This window comes from Pristis pectinata, chromosome 11 (genome assembly GCF_009764475.1).
Source record: "Pristis pectinata isolate sPriPec2 chromosome 11, sPriPec2.1.pri, whole genome shotgun sequence".
Taxonomy (NCBI): domain Eukaryota; kingdom Metazoa; phylum Chordata; class Chondrichthyes; order Rhinopristiformes; family Pristidae; genus Pristis; species Pristis pectinata.
In genome coordinates, this window is record NC_067415.1 from 19,673,378 (window position 1) to 19,691,335 (window position 17,958).

A 17,958-nucleotide genomic window follows, 5' to 3' on the forward strand; every position below is an offset into this window, starting at 1 on the left:
GGTTCACCAGCTTGATTCTGGAGGTGAGGGGGTTAGCCTATGAGGAGAGATCGAGTTGCCTGGGACTATACTCCCTGGAATTCAGAAGAATGAAAGGGGATCTTATAGAAATGTAAAATTACGAAAAGGATAGAAAAGATAGAGGCAGGAAAGTTGTTTCCACTGGTAGGTGAGACTAGAACTAGGGGACATAGCCTCAAGTAGCAGAGGAATAGAATTAACATAGAATGTAGAACATAGAACAGCGCAGCACCATACGGGCCCTTCAGCCCATCATGTTGTGCTGACCTATATAAACACCTACTCCGTGACCAATCTAACCCTTGCCTCTTACATAGCCCACAACCCTCCATTTTTCTTATGTCCATGTGCCTATCTAAGAGTCTTTTAAATGTCCCTGTTGTATCAGCCTCTACCACCACCACCAGCAGTGCGTTACAGGCACCTACCACTATCTGTGTATTAAAAACAAAACCTACTCCTGACATCTCCCCTGAACTTTTCTCCTTCAACTTTAAACTGATGTCTTCGCTTCCCTGGGGAAAAGGTGCTGGCTGTCCACTCTGTCTATGCCCCTCATAATCTTATACACCTCTATGAAGTCACCTCTCATCCTGCGTCTCTCCAAAGAGAGAAGCTCTTGCTCACTCAACCTTTCTCTGATCCAGGTGGCATCCTGGTAAATCTTCTCTGCGCCCTCTCTAAAGCTTCCACATCCTTCCTATAATGAGATGACCAGAACTGAACACAATACTCCAACTGTGGTCTAACCAGAGTTTTATAGAGCTGCAACGTTACCTCATGGCTCTTGAACTTAATCCCCTGACTAGTGAAGGCCAGCACACTATGCGCCACTTTAACCACCCTATCAACTTGTGCGGCAGCTTTGAGGGATCTATGGACTTGGACCCCAAGATTCCTCTGTTCCTCCACACTGCTGAGAATTCTGCCATTAACCTTGTACTCCGCCTTCAAGTTTGTTCTTCCAAAGTGTATCACTTGACACTTTTCCAGATTGAACTCCATCTGCCACTTCTCTGCCCAACTCTGCATCCTGTCTATATCCCGTTGTAACGTACGACAACCTTCTGTATTATCCACAACACCTCCAATCTTCATGTCACCTGCAAACTTACTAACCCATCTCTTCACTTCCTCATCAAGTCATTTATAAAAATCACAAAGAGATGGAGATGAGGAGGAACTGCTTTTCCCAGAGAGCAGTGAATCTGGAATTCTCTGCCCAGGGAAGCAGTAGAGGCTACCTCACCAAGTATATTTAAGACACAGTTGGATAGATTTTTGCATAGTAGGGGAATTAAGGGTTATGGGGAATAGGCAGGTAGGTGGAGTTGAGTCCATGGCCAGATCAGCCATGATCTTATTGAATGGCAGAGCAGCTTGACTGGCCAGATGGCCCACTCCTGCTCCTATTTCTTATGTTCTTATGTAACCTGGCACAAGTGCCTGTACTCTCCTGCAGTGAACCACAACTTGGTGTGCAGCTGCTGCCTGTGAGAGGTGGCGTTGGGTGGGCAAGGCCGAGTGGTGCAGCCACTCAGTGCTGAAGTGTGAGGCTCACAGCTGCATCTTGACCAGCAAGGTGCATACATCACTTTGCTATGCACTACTTCACATTCTCCGTTGACAAACTGCCTGACCCTTTTGTTTTTTTTTCACCACCACATTTTGGATGTGATGGAATCTGCAGTCTCCCCTCTCTTCATTTGGCTGCACAGCTCTTCCCAACCTAGAATATTCTATAGAGAACATGGTAACAAGCTCAACGGTGGCCACTGGTGCCATATTTCCAATACAACAGTGGGAGGAGATTCATACTAGGTTTCCAGCACATATATAGTAAACTCCGTTAAACTGGCATACTTGGAACTTTGGTGGTGCCAGACCAGGATATTTTCAGACTATTGGATGTTATTCTAACACACTTTTAATTCACTTTTTTTTAAAAAAAAGATGTTACACAGTACAATAAGGCAGGCATGGTAGTATAGCGGTTCACGTAACGCTATAACAGAGCCAGGGACCCTGTTCAATTCCAGCCGCTGTCTGTAAGGAAGTTGTACGTTCTCCCCGTGTCTGCGTGGGTTTCCTCCGGGTGCTCTGGTTTCCTCCCACATTCCAAAGATGTACGGGTTAGGAAGTCGTGAGGATGCTGTGTTGGCGCCGGAAGCGTGGCGACACTTGTGGGCTGCCCCCAGAACAATTTGCGCAAAGATGCATTTCACTGTGTGTTTTGATGTACACGTGACTAATAAAAGATATCTATATCTTAATAATAAATAATTAAGTTAATAGGTCTTTCACAATTCTTAAAAACCTCAATTAAGTCTTGCCTTAGTTTCCTCTGTCCCAAAGTAAGCATGGAGTATGCCCTTTAAACCATTTTATTGATCTGTCCTGCCACTTTTAAAGATGTGTACTTCAAGGTCCCTCAGTTTCTCAAGCAGAAAACAAACTGCTGGAGGAATTCAGCTGGTCAGGCAGCATCTGCAGAGGGAAATGGACAGTTGATGTTTTGGGTCAAGACCCTTCATCTGGGCTTTATGGGTCATCATCTGTCCAGATGCTGCCTCACCTGCTGAGTTCTTCCAGCAGTTTGTTTTTTGGTTCAGATTCCAGCTTCTGCAGTTGCGTATGTCTCCCTCAGGTTCATTAGACTCATTTATTTATATTCCCTTACTTCATTGCACATCCTGAATTAACCTTACTTCACACTTCTCTGGATTTAATTCCATTGCCAATTTTCTGTCGAACTAACTAGACTGTCCATCTTCTTGCAATGTGAAGCTCCATCCTGGCAGACTACCACGTGGTCAATTTTTGTATGACTTGTAAACTTCTTTATTGTGTCCCTGAATTTATGTCTAAAATAGTTATGTTACAAAAAACAAGGATATGGAGTTCTTGTGGAACTGCTCTGTAGCAGCTATCCAGTCACAAAAACGCCCATCAACCTTTATCGCCAACAAGGCAATTTTGGAAGCAATTTACCACTCTCCCTTGGATCCCATGGGCACTTTTTTTGGGCAATCTTATTAAAATCGATGCAAACTATAGCAAATGCACTGACTACAAGTTTTCTCATCAAACTTTTAATAATTTATTTGTTCATGGGACATGGATGTTGCCAGCAGCGGTGGCATTTATTGTTGCTCAAGCCTCTATTGGCAGTTAACACCCATATTTTGGAAGTTAAAAGGTATCAAAGGCAGGTGGGCTCACTGGCCTTTGAAATTCAGCTCTTTGGTCCATGTTTAGAACAAGGTTGTAATGAGCTCATGCACTGAATAGTCCTGGCAGAATCCAAAGCAAGCATCTCTGACCTGGTGAAAATGCATATTTTTCTTGTTACTGAAGAACTTGCAAGAATGAGTCCTGTTTTCATTACCACCATGTTGAGTGTTTAGTAGATCTCCTGTTCCTCAGTGAATACAGAACATCTGCTCTTTGCACTTCCACCATTGGAGGCTTCGGTACAAAGCAGCAGAGATGTTTTCTGAAAACCTTGGTGCCTGCTCTTTCCCATCTTGTGCCATACTTCAACGTTTCCCACACAGAACAGCACACAGAGTTTGTAATAGTCACAGTGCAGTTTCCCTTTCAAAATTGTGGATTTAATACTGGCAGTGGCTGCCTTTAACTGAGAATTTGGGATATTGTTCCTCTGCTGAATTATTCAACTAACTAACAGTAAAGTTAGCACAGGTTGAAGCCATTTGAAATGAACAGGCATTTTCCAAATGAAACTTGCTGCACTCTCTGGATTGAAGTTGGTGGTTTGGACTCTGTGCTGTGTTCGGGGGTTGTTAAATTTAGCCCCATCATGTTTTGAATATAGGCCCAGTATATAGGAGGGAAAAGCAGAGCAGTGATAGGTGGACAAAAGAGGGGAGGCGGGGTGGGCACAAGGTGGTGATAGGTAAACGCAGGTAAGAGATAGTGATCGGCAGGTGCAGGGGGAGGTGGGGAGAGCAGATCCACTGGGGGATGGGTAAAAGGTAAGGAGAGAAAGGAAAAGCAAAAGGGGGTAGAAAAAAGAGAGGCTAGGAAAGGGAAGAAAAGAAGAAGCATGGTTGGGAGGGGTGTGGGAATTACTTAAAGTGGGAGAATTCAATGTTCATGCCATTAGGCTGCAAGGTTCCAAGATGGAAAATGAGGTGCTGTTCCTCCAGTTTGCGCCGCTTTGAATTCTCCTGGCAGTGGAGGAGGCAGAGGACTGACGTATCTGTGATAGTGTGGGAGGGAGAGTTGAAGTGACTGGCAAAGGGGGGGATGCAGATCGTGGTGAAGAAGGGTCTGGACCCGAAACATTAACCGCCTGCTTTTCTCCACGGATGCTGCCTGGCCTGCTGAGTTCTTCCAGCATCATGGTGCTTTTTATCTAGGTCCTTTATTTTTCTATCTGTTTATTTCTGTTCTGCAATAAATGGGCAATCTGAGAAATGAACCTCTTGATCACATTAACTTTGTATTTGGCTATTCCATTGTTCAGCAGCATTTTCCATCCAGATACTTTGTATACATTCAGTGGTATTTCTACACCAGATATGGACATATTTGGGTCTGCACTGGGGCTTTATGTTGGCCCTTTAGTGCTGGTTTGCCAATATACAGTTCTAATAGTATTAGAAGCAGAAATTTACTCCTTACTTATTGGTATCAGGGGTAAACTGCATGAGCTTTTCTGGGTACTAATACTGTGACAGATGGTGGGGGAAGGGAAGAAAGGTTGCATGGGGGATGGGATGATGCATTGTGATCTTGAAGGCTCCTCTGCTGTGTTTCTAACCACAACAGCTTGTTCATTTGCATTTCTCTTTACAGCATATTTGTAAAATAGCTGCTTCCTGTTAAACTGTGGCAGGAAGATGTTTAAGTCTTAAATTAGTAAGCAAAAGGTCATAAGGAACGCAGCTGGCAATGTGAGCTATATTTCCTATCATCAACAGTGCATGCTATCAACAAACTTAATGCAGTATGTAAACCTCAAAATAACAGTAATGCAGAAGTAACAAAGCCACTTGAAATACACAGGGAAGGATTGGCAACTCTAACTTGTGGCACAGTTCTGTGTACAAAACAATCTTACAGTTGCCATGGAGTTGAGTAAGCCTTTATTAAACCCTTATTGTTCAACTTTGCATGCGCTTTCCTGGATGGATTCCTAGTTAAAAGTTAAAGTGAAAAACTACTGGCTGATGTGTGTGTCCTGTGTGCACGTGCATGTGTGCGCACACATCTGCATTTATGTAGAACATGTCACAAAATATAATGCTAATCTTACCTTTTATCTACTAGTTTTTCTTGTATCAATGTATTTTCTGTTCACATTGGCTTTTTTATTTTATTTTTCTTTCTTGCAGCCTCTTCTTTGTGAACCCTGATATTTGTTAAAGCTGTCACTGGTTTCCTGATAACACTGACAGAAACTCCAAAGAAACAGCTTGGTCACAGTTAACTGTGGGAGATTTGTGGTAGGCCTGTGGAATCTCATGATCTCTGACCTTTTGTTTATCTTGCATCTGTAAAGGAAAAGTAGTGAGTGGTATGATATAGAAAGGAGCCAATGATGGCTGCAAGTTTAGAATGTGGTGTTATGCAGCCAATTCACCATGGGTAAAAGCCACAGGAGATTTACAGTACTGGTTACACTTGTAAACTATGTGACAATTGACCAGTTGCAAATGTACTGTTATGATGCAATGTTTGTAAAAATTTGTACAAAAAGTTTTTCTTTTGTGTAACATCCATATTCTATATAGTCAATATTGAAGTGTTGCTTTCAGCATCGACCAGTATTTCCCTATTTATATTGATGTGCCTTTCTGTCATTAGTAAAATTCCGCACTTGACATTTTCATGAATGTATCACCATATGTAGAAATGGAAGGTTAGAACCAAATAAACAACAAGGTCTGTATTCAATATTTTGCCTATTTTATATTTGTTTAACAGTTTTAGCAGGGGCTTGTGGACGGATATAATTTTTGTACTTGGTTGCACTGGACAAACAGCACTAGTATTAAAACAAAATAAAGCTACAGATGGAAATAGTAGTGGATTTGTAGTTACGTAATTTATATTCATTGCATTCTGGTGTTCATAACTAAAACCATGAGTTCTACAAAAGTACATAAGTAATTACCAGTGAAAGTTATATAATTTAATTTGTTTTGTTTTAGTTGAGAAAATTATAATGATATACTGACTCATTCTGCTTTGGGGGAAGGTATCTTGGAACATAAACATTGGAAGTCAGCTCTCCTTTTGGATGCTGAATGACTCAAAAATTTGGAAATGTATATATGAACATATGCATTTGGAGTAGGAGAATACCATTTGGTCCCTCATACCCACTCTGCCTTTAAATAAGATCATGGCTGAGCTGATTATAATCACAGCTCTGCATTCCTGCCTAACCCAGTGATCTTTCACTCCCTTGCTTATTAAGAATCTATCCAGCTCTACTTTTTTGAAAAAAAAATTCAAAGACACCTTGCACTGTCCTTGCACGAAGCAAGTTCCAAAGACTCATGACTCTGAGAGAAATCTATATTAAATGGACAACCCTTTATTTCTAAACTCTGACTCCCTAATTTTAGGTCCTTGCAGAAGAGGAAACATCCTTTCCTCCTCCACCCTGTAAAGATATGCAAGGGAAAACAAATGGCAACAGCTTGCATCTGCTGTATAGGATTTTATGATTTGCACTTAAGTGAAGTAGGAATTTACCACAGGATTCTCTCATTTCTGACAATGTCCCCAAATGCTCAGATACACGAGGTAAGTAGTCTTAGCAAATTAATTTGTGTTATATGTTTGTATGCTCATTGCTCCCTCATAGGTTAATCCAGTTCGTATATGACTCAGGCTGATCTTCAATTTGTAGTCATGATGAATTTAACTGATCTCAGTCAAGAGGTTAGTCAAGATTCCTACACCTGATTGACATCAAATGGCCCTTTATAAATGTGCACAATTGGATGTTTAATCAGGACATGATTAGGCTTGGCTGTGACAACTGTTGTGTCTGCCTTGCACTGTTGTGGCCATGCACAACAGAAAACCCATTAAAAGAACTTTGTATGTTGAATGAATAAGATGAGGAAAGGAAGCCTGAAGGTAGGGTCAAGAAAAGATTTATCAACTCTTCTTTGCAATAGAATTGTAAGACTGACTTTGAACAACAAACTTTAAAAACCTCAATGTTGGAACTATTAAGTGATAGAAGTCAGTGATTCACATTAAGCATACAGTACCCAACAACTAAAATATATGAAAACCTGATTGGATCACATTTGGATTTTCGTGTGTATATTTCTAGGCAGTTTGTTGTAAAAGCCCTAAATAGTACTGGAGAAGATGCTGGTAAGGTTTACAAGGCTGATGCATGCACTGCATAGCTATACCTATCAGAAAAGGGTTGATCAGCTGGGTCTCTGTTCTCTTGAAAAGGGAAGTTTGAGAGAGAACCTAATAGAGATCTTTATGATCATGAAGAGTATGATAGAGTAAAGGGTGCATTTCTGTAAGAGCAAAAACAGCAGCCATGATCATAGGTAGTTGAAAACTTTGGATAGAATTTAGAAGAACATTCTTGGTCCAAAGAGTATAAAAGTAATTGGCTACCATGGAGAGTGAGGTGAATTGAATAGGTGCATTTCAGGGAAGCTAGAAAAGCATATGAGGGAGGAAGGAACAGAGAGTTAGGCTCATTAGATGCAAAAGGACGGGAGAGAGCACAAATACTGGCATGGACCAGTTAGGCTAAAGATCAGCAATAACCTAGGAAATTATAGACGATTGCTTGGCTCATTAATGAGCTCATGGATGATAGACGTGTCACTGTATCAGTTCTGCTGTCCCTGTTTTCTCCCCCCTCCCCCCACCCATGTACAAAAGAATGGATCTAACAGTGAAAATCCTAACAGTGCTTTTCTGTTCATAAGTATACACAATGACAGTCATCAGTATTCTTGAAGGGCCCTATACCTTGGTAAATTTGCAAGAATAACAACAGAAAATGCTGGAGATGCTTACCAAATTAGGTAGCATCTGTGGGATTGAAACAAGAGTTAACATTTCAGGCCAATGACCTTTCATTAGAACTGGAAAAGTGAGAAAGCAATCCTATTTCAAATTGCAGATGGGGAAGGACGGAGAGAACAAAGGGAATGTTGATGGGGTGGAGACCAAGATACTTATGGTGCCTTTTATGAAAAGATGATGAATGTTTTTAATTATAGCTAATCTGACTGGAGGAGGTTAATAAAGGGAGAAGTACAAGTGAATCATAGCTTCACCTGGCAATTCTTGGATTTGAAGATCTGGCAGGTCAGTGGACTCAAAAAGTAAGATCAATGATCTTATTGAGTGCATTAGTAGGCTCAAGAGGCTGTGGGGCTTATTCCTTCCAGTGTGCTTAAAGAAGGCATCAGACATCTGGCCATGTTTGACATTGAGAGAGGTGTGTTGGTGGGAGAAACAAATGACACCATGATTCTGAAAATTTGTACTTTTTTTTCCTGCTCTTTGTGGATGTACATTTTTCCCCAGTGACAACAGTCTTTAGCTGCTTTAATTGCTTGTCCCAGCTCACTGCAGTTCCATTCTTGAAACTGGTATTTGCATTATTCAAGTGCCTCTGTCTTTTTCCAAATAGTGATCAAAATTGGAAATTATTTTGAAGTGAATTTTCACTAAAAGCTGTACAGTGCCATTACAATGTAAATCCTTAAATTGATTTGGCAACACTCTGAATGCTTGGTCAACCAGTACATTTGCAATAATTTACATTTATATAGCCTCTTTTAAAATAGTATTATTTTGCTCTCAGTATGAAATATTGTGTATCATATCTAGTTGTGAAATGACATTCACCTTGTCATCTATGTTTCAGCTTAAATCTTTTGTATCTGCAAACATGAACAGTAGGATCCCAGATATTTGACCATGACTGAAAATAGTTCTCAAACAGATTTTGGATAAATGCAGAATTGAGTTTGCAATTTATTTGACGCACAGCTACACAATTTTATAAATACAAAGCAACTCAACTCAGCATGTTATTGCTTAAAATGATTACAACATGGTGTTTGCTTAATTGCAAAAATAAGATCACACGTTAAATTCCTTATTTCACATTTTCATATCTCAGTAGACATTTTACTATTTTACTGGACTAATTTGGTAATTTCCTTAAAGATTTGTAGTATCTGTGGATCATTTATTCATTTACATGGAAACATATTGTGATTGTTGAAATGTGTGAAAGGTGAAGGTAAATTGTGAGCTTATCACCCTCTAACTAAAGATTTGCTTCACTATCTGAGCATCTGAATGTGCAAGTTTTCCCTACTGAGGTTTCATTAACCTGAAAATTTTATGCTTAAATTTTGGTATGAAGTCAATACCTTTTACAGAAGAAGTTGAATACAAATAAAACAATTGCAGAGTGAAAAGGTATTAGAGGGATATAGTCATGTTTTTGTTTTTGGCTGATTAAGCGTGGGTAGGTGTAAATGATGGAAGGCTTTGGTTTCTAGTAAATATTTTGAAATACTGCTTGGCTCTATGGAATTTAAAATGGTGGAGGTGTACTCTTCCACAGTGTGCATGAAGTAATATGACAGACAGCTTTTTCCTTTAGAACACAGCTGGAAATTGGGCAGAACAGCAGCTGAAAAGGACGCAGATGCCCATAGCTGGATCTCCACCCCTCCAGGCACAGAGTTCCTGATGTCATTATTATGTATTGCTTTTTTGACCAACAGTGAATGTCATAACTGACATTTGTGAGAAGACCAGTCCATACAATTAACATATAATAATGCAATTTTTGAGAATTGGCTTTGCCTTGTGACCACTTCAGGAATAAGAAGTAATAATCTGTGGGATTTTCTCAAATAATATATTTGGTACACATATAATCTTTTAACCCATTCTCTGCTCAGCTATCACAATGTGGGAAAACAAACTGTTCCGTATTCTTTTCAAAGAACAGCATAGGAACGTATAGGGGAAAGTGGGTCATCCTGAAAGTTGTATAAGCAAATTCAAAAATGTTATTTCTCCTGTAGTTAGTCATTCAATATATCTTGTGAGACTTCAAAATGTGGTAAAGGATATCAAACTTTGCAAATACCAATCACGTTTGGCACATTGCACAAATATTTACAATATACTCTAATAGCAGAGTAATGTAAGCACTGCAAACTATACATCACTTTAATTACCATAATTATAACAAAGTAAACGGATCTGTTTTAAAGATGATAAAGAATTTTCAATGGTGTCATAACAGACACTTTAAGGTCTTCCAATGTAGAGATTTCAGAGAAATTTTGAAGAGTTTAAAAAAACAACTTATTAATGATAGAAGCAAGGCCATGTCATCCAAAAGTTATAGCTTCAGATTTTGATAATCTCCTAATGCAAAACCCTGTAATGACTTTTTACGTATTAGTACCTGTTCTGGCAATCCAATATGAATCATTTTCCATGTTCATTTCAGACATTCTGCATGTTTGCTGCCTTGGCTTAATAAAGTTGCTAAAAGGCTTTTTTTCTATCTGTGCCTTCTGTTGGAAGAATCTGGAAACCACCATATCTGTTAAAAACAACCAGGGTTTGTAACATATATAAGCAACAGCTTCATTCATCAAATTATTATTGAACTTACGTGGGCATCTTTCATTTGGCATCCCTGTTTAGAAGTTACTAGGTATGTAGCTTATTAAAATGATCAAATATCATGCACATTTAAATATACACACTAACACGATAAACCTGAACAATTGTGTACTATTTGTTTCAGAATGGAATGGATTGTTTCTGAATGTTTCTTTAAATGACTGCCACAGTTTTCTGCATGGATATGCCTAATGGTATGGTCACATCTTGTTAAAATATGATTTGATTTAGAAATGAAGTAATAAAAATGCAAATAGTGCATAGATCTTGAGACTTACTGATTAAATGATTGCATATGTGGTCTTTCCTGTTAAAAGTAGGAACCTACTTGGCAGAAGTTGCTCTGCTAATGGCAGATGGCAGGTTGTTATTTCATGTCATTTGCAGCAGAATTTCTTAGTTCTGCAATTGAAATGTAATAAACAGCTGCCATGGTGTCTTGCATCAACAGTGTGCACAAATAAGCCTTCTCTCTCAATTGTGTGGGATTCCTGGGGGTAAACACTGGCGTCAAATATTAAAACACTGTTGATTGGTGTAGCAGTGAAGGAGAAATATGGAGATTTTGTAGCGTACCAGTCATTGCTCACCAACCTCAAGTTTTCTCCTTAATGTATATTTCCCTCCTTTCATTCATTTTGTGTGCATGCTCTTATTTTCCTGTCACCAGAATTTGCATGTTCTGTGTTTGTCTATGGCTCTGGGCCACAACTAGATTGTGTGCCAGGGTCAGCCTCCAGGCTGAATAACGTACGCCCATTTGTTGGTATTTTGTGGAGTTGGGGGTGGGGTAGAGAAGCAATGTGGACTTGATATTTGAAAAGCTGTGGAGGGCAGCAGGGTAACAAAAGTGGCAGCAACCTGGGTTGGATTAATATACATTGGATGAGCCACTTGGTTATTCTGTTTGGAACATACACTGTACACTCCACTAGGTTTACTCCAAAAAAAAGCATTGTGGTCCTGTCGATGTCATTTCTCCATCAATCTTCATCATAAGTGATTCATAATGCCAAAGCTACAGTTTCTTTGAAAACTCAACACTCCAACTCCCCATCTTGCCAGACACTTGGCTTTATAATTCCCTTTATGGTACTGCATTTATTGGGCTTTGAAATGAAGAACATTAGTGATATGGATGTCCAGATAAAAATGCTGCTTTTCCATCGAGCTAACTCATGGCAAAGTTGATTTTGATTGCCAAAAGCTGACGGTACTGTCATCTCACTTACTGCTAAGAAATGGAATGCTAGCATGTAGCAAAGCAAACTGCCCAAAAGTAATTGCAGGTATTTAGATACAGCTGTCAAGTAAATGGAACCATCTTTCTCAAAAGAGGATTCAAGCTCTGTTAAATACCACTGCAAATGCTAGATTTATAGAGATCTGCTGTGGTGACATTTGGAGCAATGTAAAAGAACATGCCAATTTTGCAATCAGCCTTGAGTAGGGTAATATGGATAGTGGGGAAAAAGGATAGACAGAGGTGGGGGTTGCACAACTAGAGTGAACAGTGTTTATTAAAAATAAACTTACACTTGGTAAATGGATCTCTGAAGTCCTCATCGAAGAAGGCAACAAACCAATGTGAGAGAATTTCTTTCGAGTGAAAACATTACCAATTTATAATGACAAGGCACCTGCCACATTAGTCTTTTGGTCTTTGCTAGGTTACTGGGCTCACCTGATGAAACAGTTGGCTTCAGTATCCTTGTCCAGGGAGTGGAGAAATCAGCCATGCTCCACTCTCCTGCTATCCAGTGATTCTTTACAGTGTGTTATGTTTTTTCCATGTACATCTGCTGAAGATAAAATTGGCTTGCCTGTGATTTTCCTTCGGAATGAATGGTCTGGGAACCGTCGCTGTTAAAACTGATAATGGGAAAATGGCTACTGGGATAAGTTGCCAGTGGGTTGACCAGCACTTCTGAAATCTAGTATAAGTCAGTGTTTTGAGGAGTAAGGATATTATAGATCCCATCAACTGCACTGTACAGGAGTTGTAAAATTAAAATTACTAGAATTTAAATATTGCAGAATACTCTGAAAAATACTCAGAATACTCAAAAAGGGGAATATGTGATCCATGATGTCTTGGGATCTGCTTCCAAGTCAAACAAAATGGACATAGAAAAGATAATTCTCTGATTTCTTTTTCCCCCTGTAGAAAGCATTACTAACGATAATTTGGAAAATTAACCCTAAAATATCTAAGCAAATGCATGTCTCAGATTTAAAGGTCACAGAAATTCCTATCACCATATATAATTTTACTTGGATAGAAATGTCCTTATTTCTCTTATGTTCACATTTAATAGACTAGAGTTATAGATGCTATACTTGCAATTGAAATTAAACCCAGAATTATTTGTATTGTATTTTGAGTACTGATGGGAAATGCTAGAATATGAACACTTAAAATTCACTGCCTAATTTGCACCTTGAATAATGCAGTTACAATATTAGTTTAATATTTTTGATTGCCAAGTGCCCAGAGGAAAAAAAAATCATGTACTCAAAACTTCCTGGAAGAAATGCAACATTTCCACTAATTCATAAAGAATCTCTAGCCCACAACATTGCAAAGTGGAGAAGGAGCATGTGGGACAGTATTGAGAACCTTGAGAGCATGCATCAGGAGCGCATAAAGCCCTGTGTAAGTGGCAGAAGGAGTGAACCACCCCACAAACTAAATAACACCTGTGATATTTATGTGATATTGATGTCCTTGTAAACCTATATTGTAGATGGTTAGGCAGTGGAGGTGGTATTTTGGTAAACTTGGAAAGATGCTTCTTGTATATGTTGTAGATTAGTACAGTATGCTGGTAAAAGCATTGTGGGGAGGATGGATTTGAATCCAGTGCCGTGGTGGGATTCTGTCAGCATCCTGAACTTGACCCATCCATCATACTCCTAGTTTAATTCTTGAAAATGTTAAAGAGATATTGAAAGATCAGGAGATTAGCTATTCATCACAGACCCAACATCCTTTGGCCTTTTCGTTGCTATGGTGTTGGTGTATGTGTCAAACTATGTTTAGATGGTACAAAAATGGAACAAAATATATTTATAATTGTGGTGTTACATTTAACATGCAGATGTGTTTGCAGTTTAAAGATAAATCTTGTAGATGAGATTACTTTCTGTTGAGCTAAAAGTTATTTGATTGGATCTGAATATAGATGGTAGTATTTTTGGCAGAATGCTTTGTGGTTTCCAAATACTTATGGCTAAAAGTCCATTAAATTAACAGAAGGATTCCATAAAATTGCAATGCTTTTGCCTGTTAATATTGCAACATTCATTTCTAGTCTGTAATTATTTAAAAATCTGCATATGTAGGTCAGTTTAATTTGATAATTGGAGAATCAAAACCCAATTGCATGATTAATAATAGTGTAAAGAAACATAATTACAATCAAATATTTCAGGAGATGAAATATAAATAATAGAACAATGTAAATAATTTGAAATAGTAAGTGCTGAAGCCATCCAAATTTATTGTGATTTTAAAATGCAAGACCAGGATATCTGGATGGTTTCATTAATTGACACTGCTGTGAGAACTTGCGAACCTCCAAGTTTGATGGTACTACGATGAAGTGCTTTGGGACATTTTACTTGTGTTAAAGTTGCAGTATAATTCCAGTCGACCTTGACTTTAATCCTGATGCACAGATGAAGACTGTACTTGAGAAGCATTTGCTTTTGTAATAATCATCTCTACAAGACCAGATTCTTCGGATGGATGAATAAAATTTTGAGAAAGGTGGGGATAAAAGGAAAAAAAAAATGAGATGCATTGCAGCAAGAAAATGCCAGGTAGAAAGCAGTAAAATAGATGAGATTTAATAGGAATCCTGTGTAGAACAGAAACAACAGTGGAAAGCAGAATCCAAAAGAAGAAAATAAAATGAATAATGTCAACATTGAAATAAAATGGAAGATGCAGGAAATACTCAGGTTAGGCAGTATCTATGGAAAGAGAAGCACAGTTAACTTTTCAGGTTAACAATATTTCATTTTGTTATGAATCACCATTTTAATGTGAGTCCTTGTAATAAGATTGATGTGGCCATTTCAGAGTCTTGATTTTCCTCCTGCTATGCAACCAGTAGTTGGATTGAAGAGGAGAAGGGGAAACTTGGGAAGCAGATCAGTTAGTGGATCTCTACCTTTGAAGCTGTTATTGAAAGTTATCAAATGCAGGGAATGAGGTTGCACCTCAGCTGTCCTGTGACATTTAAATGATGGATGATCTTTGTGCATTCTTGCTGGATGCCACTGATCTTGGGAATCGTTACAGTTTAGCTTGTGTTTGGCAATAGCACAAATTAACTTATGACCTCAGTAGAGAGAGTGGACTTGCTAACCATGACTTCTTCCCCTTTTTCAGTTAAATGCTTCTATGAAAACAGACATTAACTTTCCATCCTTGTACATTTTTGATGCTATTTGTAAATGTTGATTCTTTCAAGTGCTGAAGCTGGTGCCCTGCTGTCTTTTGGTGTATTTCATAGTGCTAGGCTCCCTCTGGCAGAGAAAATGTTTTTGCATTCTGAATAAGCCCGGGAAAATGGGGGCAAGGATAGTGGATACAGGTCACCTTCTTGCCCAATCAAAACCAAAATGATTTTTAAGATCAAAAAACAAACTACTGGAGGAACTTAGTGGGTCAAGCAGCATCTGTGGAGGTACCTTGCATCAGGACTGAGAGTGGAGAGGAAAGAAAGCCAGTACAAAGTAGAGAGGGGGAGGAGTGAGGCATGAGGCAGACCAGTTGGTGATGGGTGGACTGAGGAGGGGTGAGGGATGATGGGCAGAAGGAGCCAGGAGGGGAAGGGGTGGGGTTGAGGGATAGAGGCAGGTGGGTGATGGGTGGAAGAACCATGTGGAGGACTTGATATCACAACCACATGTCTCCCAACCCCATCCCTCCTCCACCTGGCTCCTTCTACCCATCATCCTTCACCCCTCCTTGGTTCACCTATCACCTACTGGTCCCCATCTCACCCCTCTCCCTCTCCTCTTTGTATACACTTTCTTCCCTCTCCATTCTCAGATAATACTACAAGATTGAGTGGAACAGTTCAAAGCAAAAATTCATAAATTTAAGGGACTGAATGACTAGGAGACCAAACTAACAGAATGTTATAACATTTTTAGTCCTTAATGTAATTTTTTTTGCTAACTTTTGGCGGACCTTGTATAAATTGGTTTAGGGGAACTTCTGATCCCAATGAAAATTCTACTAGTTTTGTTTTTTTTAAGAAAAAGAGACCTCCTTTCTGAAAATCAGATTGCAATTAGCTGTTGTGTTTTTCCATTCCTTTCCCGCTTCCGTCTTTTGAAACTGTTTTTAGTGGGAGCTGATGATGTTACTGGTTTTATCTCGGAAGTTATTGAGCTCAGCAGTGTGAATCAACATACTCAAAAATGGCCATTAATCTCCAGTACTTAAGAAATCATGGATTATTTAAACAGTTGGTTAATTTTATCCACAATACTTCAATACATGTTTGCAAGGAAGTTCCAGTTACATTGAAATATATTGAGTTAAAAGCAATTAAAATATTTTGGAAAAGAAGTGACAATTTTTATTTGCTGTACATACTCTATCAAAATACATCTTGGCTTTCTTTTTTCCTTCTGCCTTGATAGGTCACTGGCCTAGAGCTGCGCTTGAAGTGTGAGTGATTGGGCCTCACTTCATTGGTAACTGAGTAAGTACAGTATCATCCTTTTAAGAATTGTGTGCTTTTTTTTCCTTAGGACACGTTAAGGGCTTGTGTACGTCAGATGTGATGAACTGGGTCTCTAACAAGAGGAAATGCCTGTGGTTAGTGCAAGAGATTATTTGTTAGGTTGCTTTAAAACAATGTTACCACAATGTTGCAAATGGGGAGGAAAAGAAAGAATAGACTAACCCAGAAGAAAGCTCCAGTCAGAGTCTAACATTATACTCAGTGCAGTAAGTTTCTCTCTATGTCAGATCTTAAACATGCTGCAAATACAAAATAAATTGTTGTCAGCATATGGACCACAAGCCAACACAGTTCATCCAGATACATACATTTGAATTACACCATGGCAGCTGGAGAATTTAATAATTAATAACTTTGGAATTAAAAGCTAGTATCATTGATGGGAATCATGAAGTTAGATTGAAGGCCTTTAGACTTTAGTTATGGGGAGAGATTGGATAGGCTGGGCTTGCTTTCCCTGGAGCAGAGGAGGCTGAGGGGTGATCTGACATTATGAGAGACATAGGTAGATAGTCAAAATCTTTATCCCATGGCAAGAGGACCTGCAACAAAACAACAAATTTTACAACATACAAGTCAGTGATAATAAACCTGATTCTGATGTGTTTAAGATAAGGGCAAGGAGTTTTAAAGGGAATTTTAGGGGTAAGCTTTTGTCACACACTGAGCAGTTGATATCTGGATCATGCTGCCAGAAGTGTTGATGGAATCGCATACATTTACTATGTTTAAGAAGCATTTAAAAGGGACACTTAAATAGACATGGCTCAGAAGGATACGGTCCTAAAGCCAGCAAAGGGGATTAGTGTAGATGGGCAAAAGGTTTGGCATGGATGGGCTGGACCAAAGGGCCTGTTTTATGCTGTACAACTCTGACTCTACCAGATAGTTGTAAATAAAAACTATTTGTTCATGGATGTGTTATAGGGAATTAAATTTTCCATACATGTCAATTCGGGCCTATAGGTGACTCCAAGTCCATTAATATGGTCATTGAAAAGCCACTTAGTACGGGGTCGGTTAAGGATGCTAACCATGCCAGAGACATTGATATCACATGAAGGAATAAAATAAAAAAAGTAATTTGTATCTGTTCAAGTATATCATAATATATCATTAACTCAATTATGCAAATGATGAAAAAAGAGGGTGAAAGCACAGAATACTTTGGACATATTAAATAAAAATAGAACCAATAATGCAAAATGGTAAGTTTATCTTTTCAAACTTAGGCTAAGTTTGTGTAGGTGAAAATTGAAAACAGTTAAGGATTGAAAAATCCATGGAGGTTATATGGAAGGTTTTTCAGCAAGTTTTGAAAGCAAAGGCAAGGTGTTAAAACGGTGGGTTTTGGGAATGAATTCCACCAAGCAGGAATCCAGTTGCTGAAAGTCTACAAGTGGTAGTTCACAGTGTGCAAAGAGAAACCAGTATTTGAATTGCATGAGGCATAAGGGGGTTGCTGAATAGGGTGTAG

At 38.9% G+C, this 17,958-nt stretch overlaps 1 protein-coding gene across 6 annotated transcripts in view; it reads left to right on the forward strand.

Annotated features, from left to right (window-relative positions):
* The window catches only part of LOC127576058 (F-box-like/WD repeat-containing protein TBL1X), a 286,475-nt gene that overhangs the window by 72,409 nt on the left and 196,108 nt on the right, over positions 1–17,958 (forward strand). For 3 of the 6 annotated variants that reach the window (XM_052026399.1, XM_052026394.1, XM_052026400.1), the window contains exon 2: positions 16,378–16,439. The gene's annotated coding sequence lies outside the window, so the exon portion shown is untranslated. Of the gene's footprint in view, positions 1–5,384; positions 5,496–10,837; positions 10,908–16,377; positions 16,440–17,958 lie in introns of all 6 variants that reach the window. The other 3 variants (XM_052026396.1, XM_052026395.1, XM_052026398.1) reach the window with 2 other exon arrangements.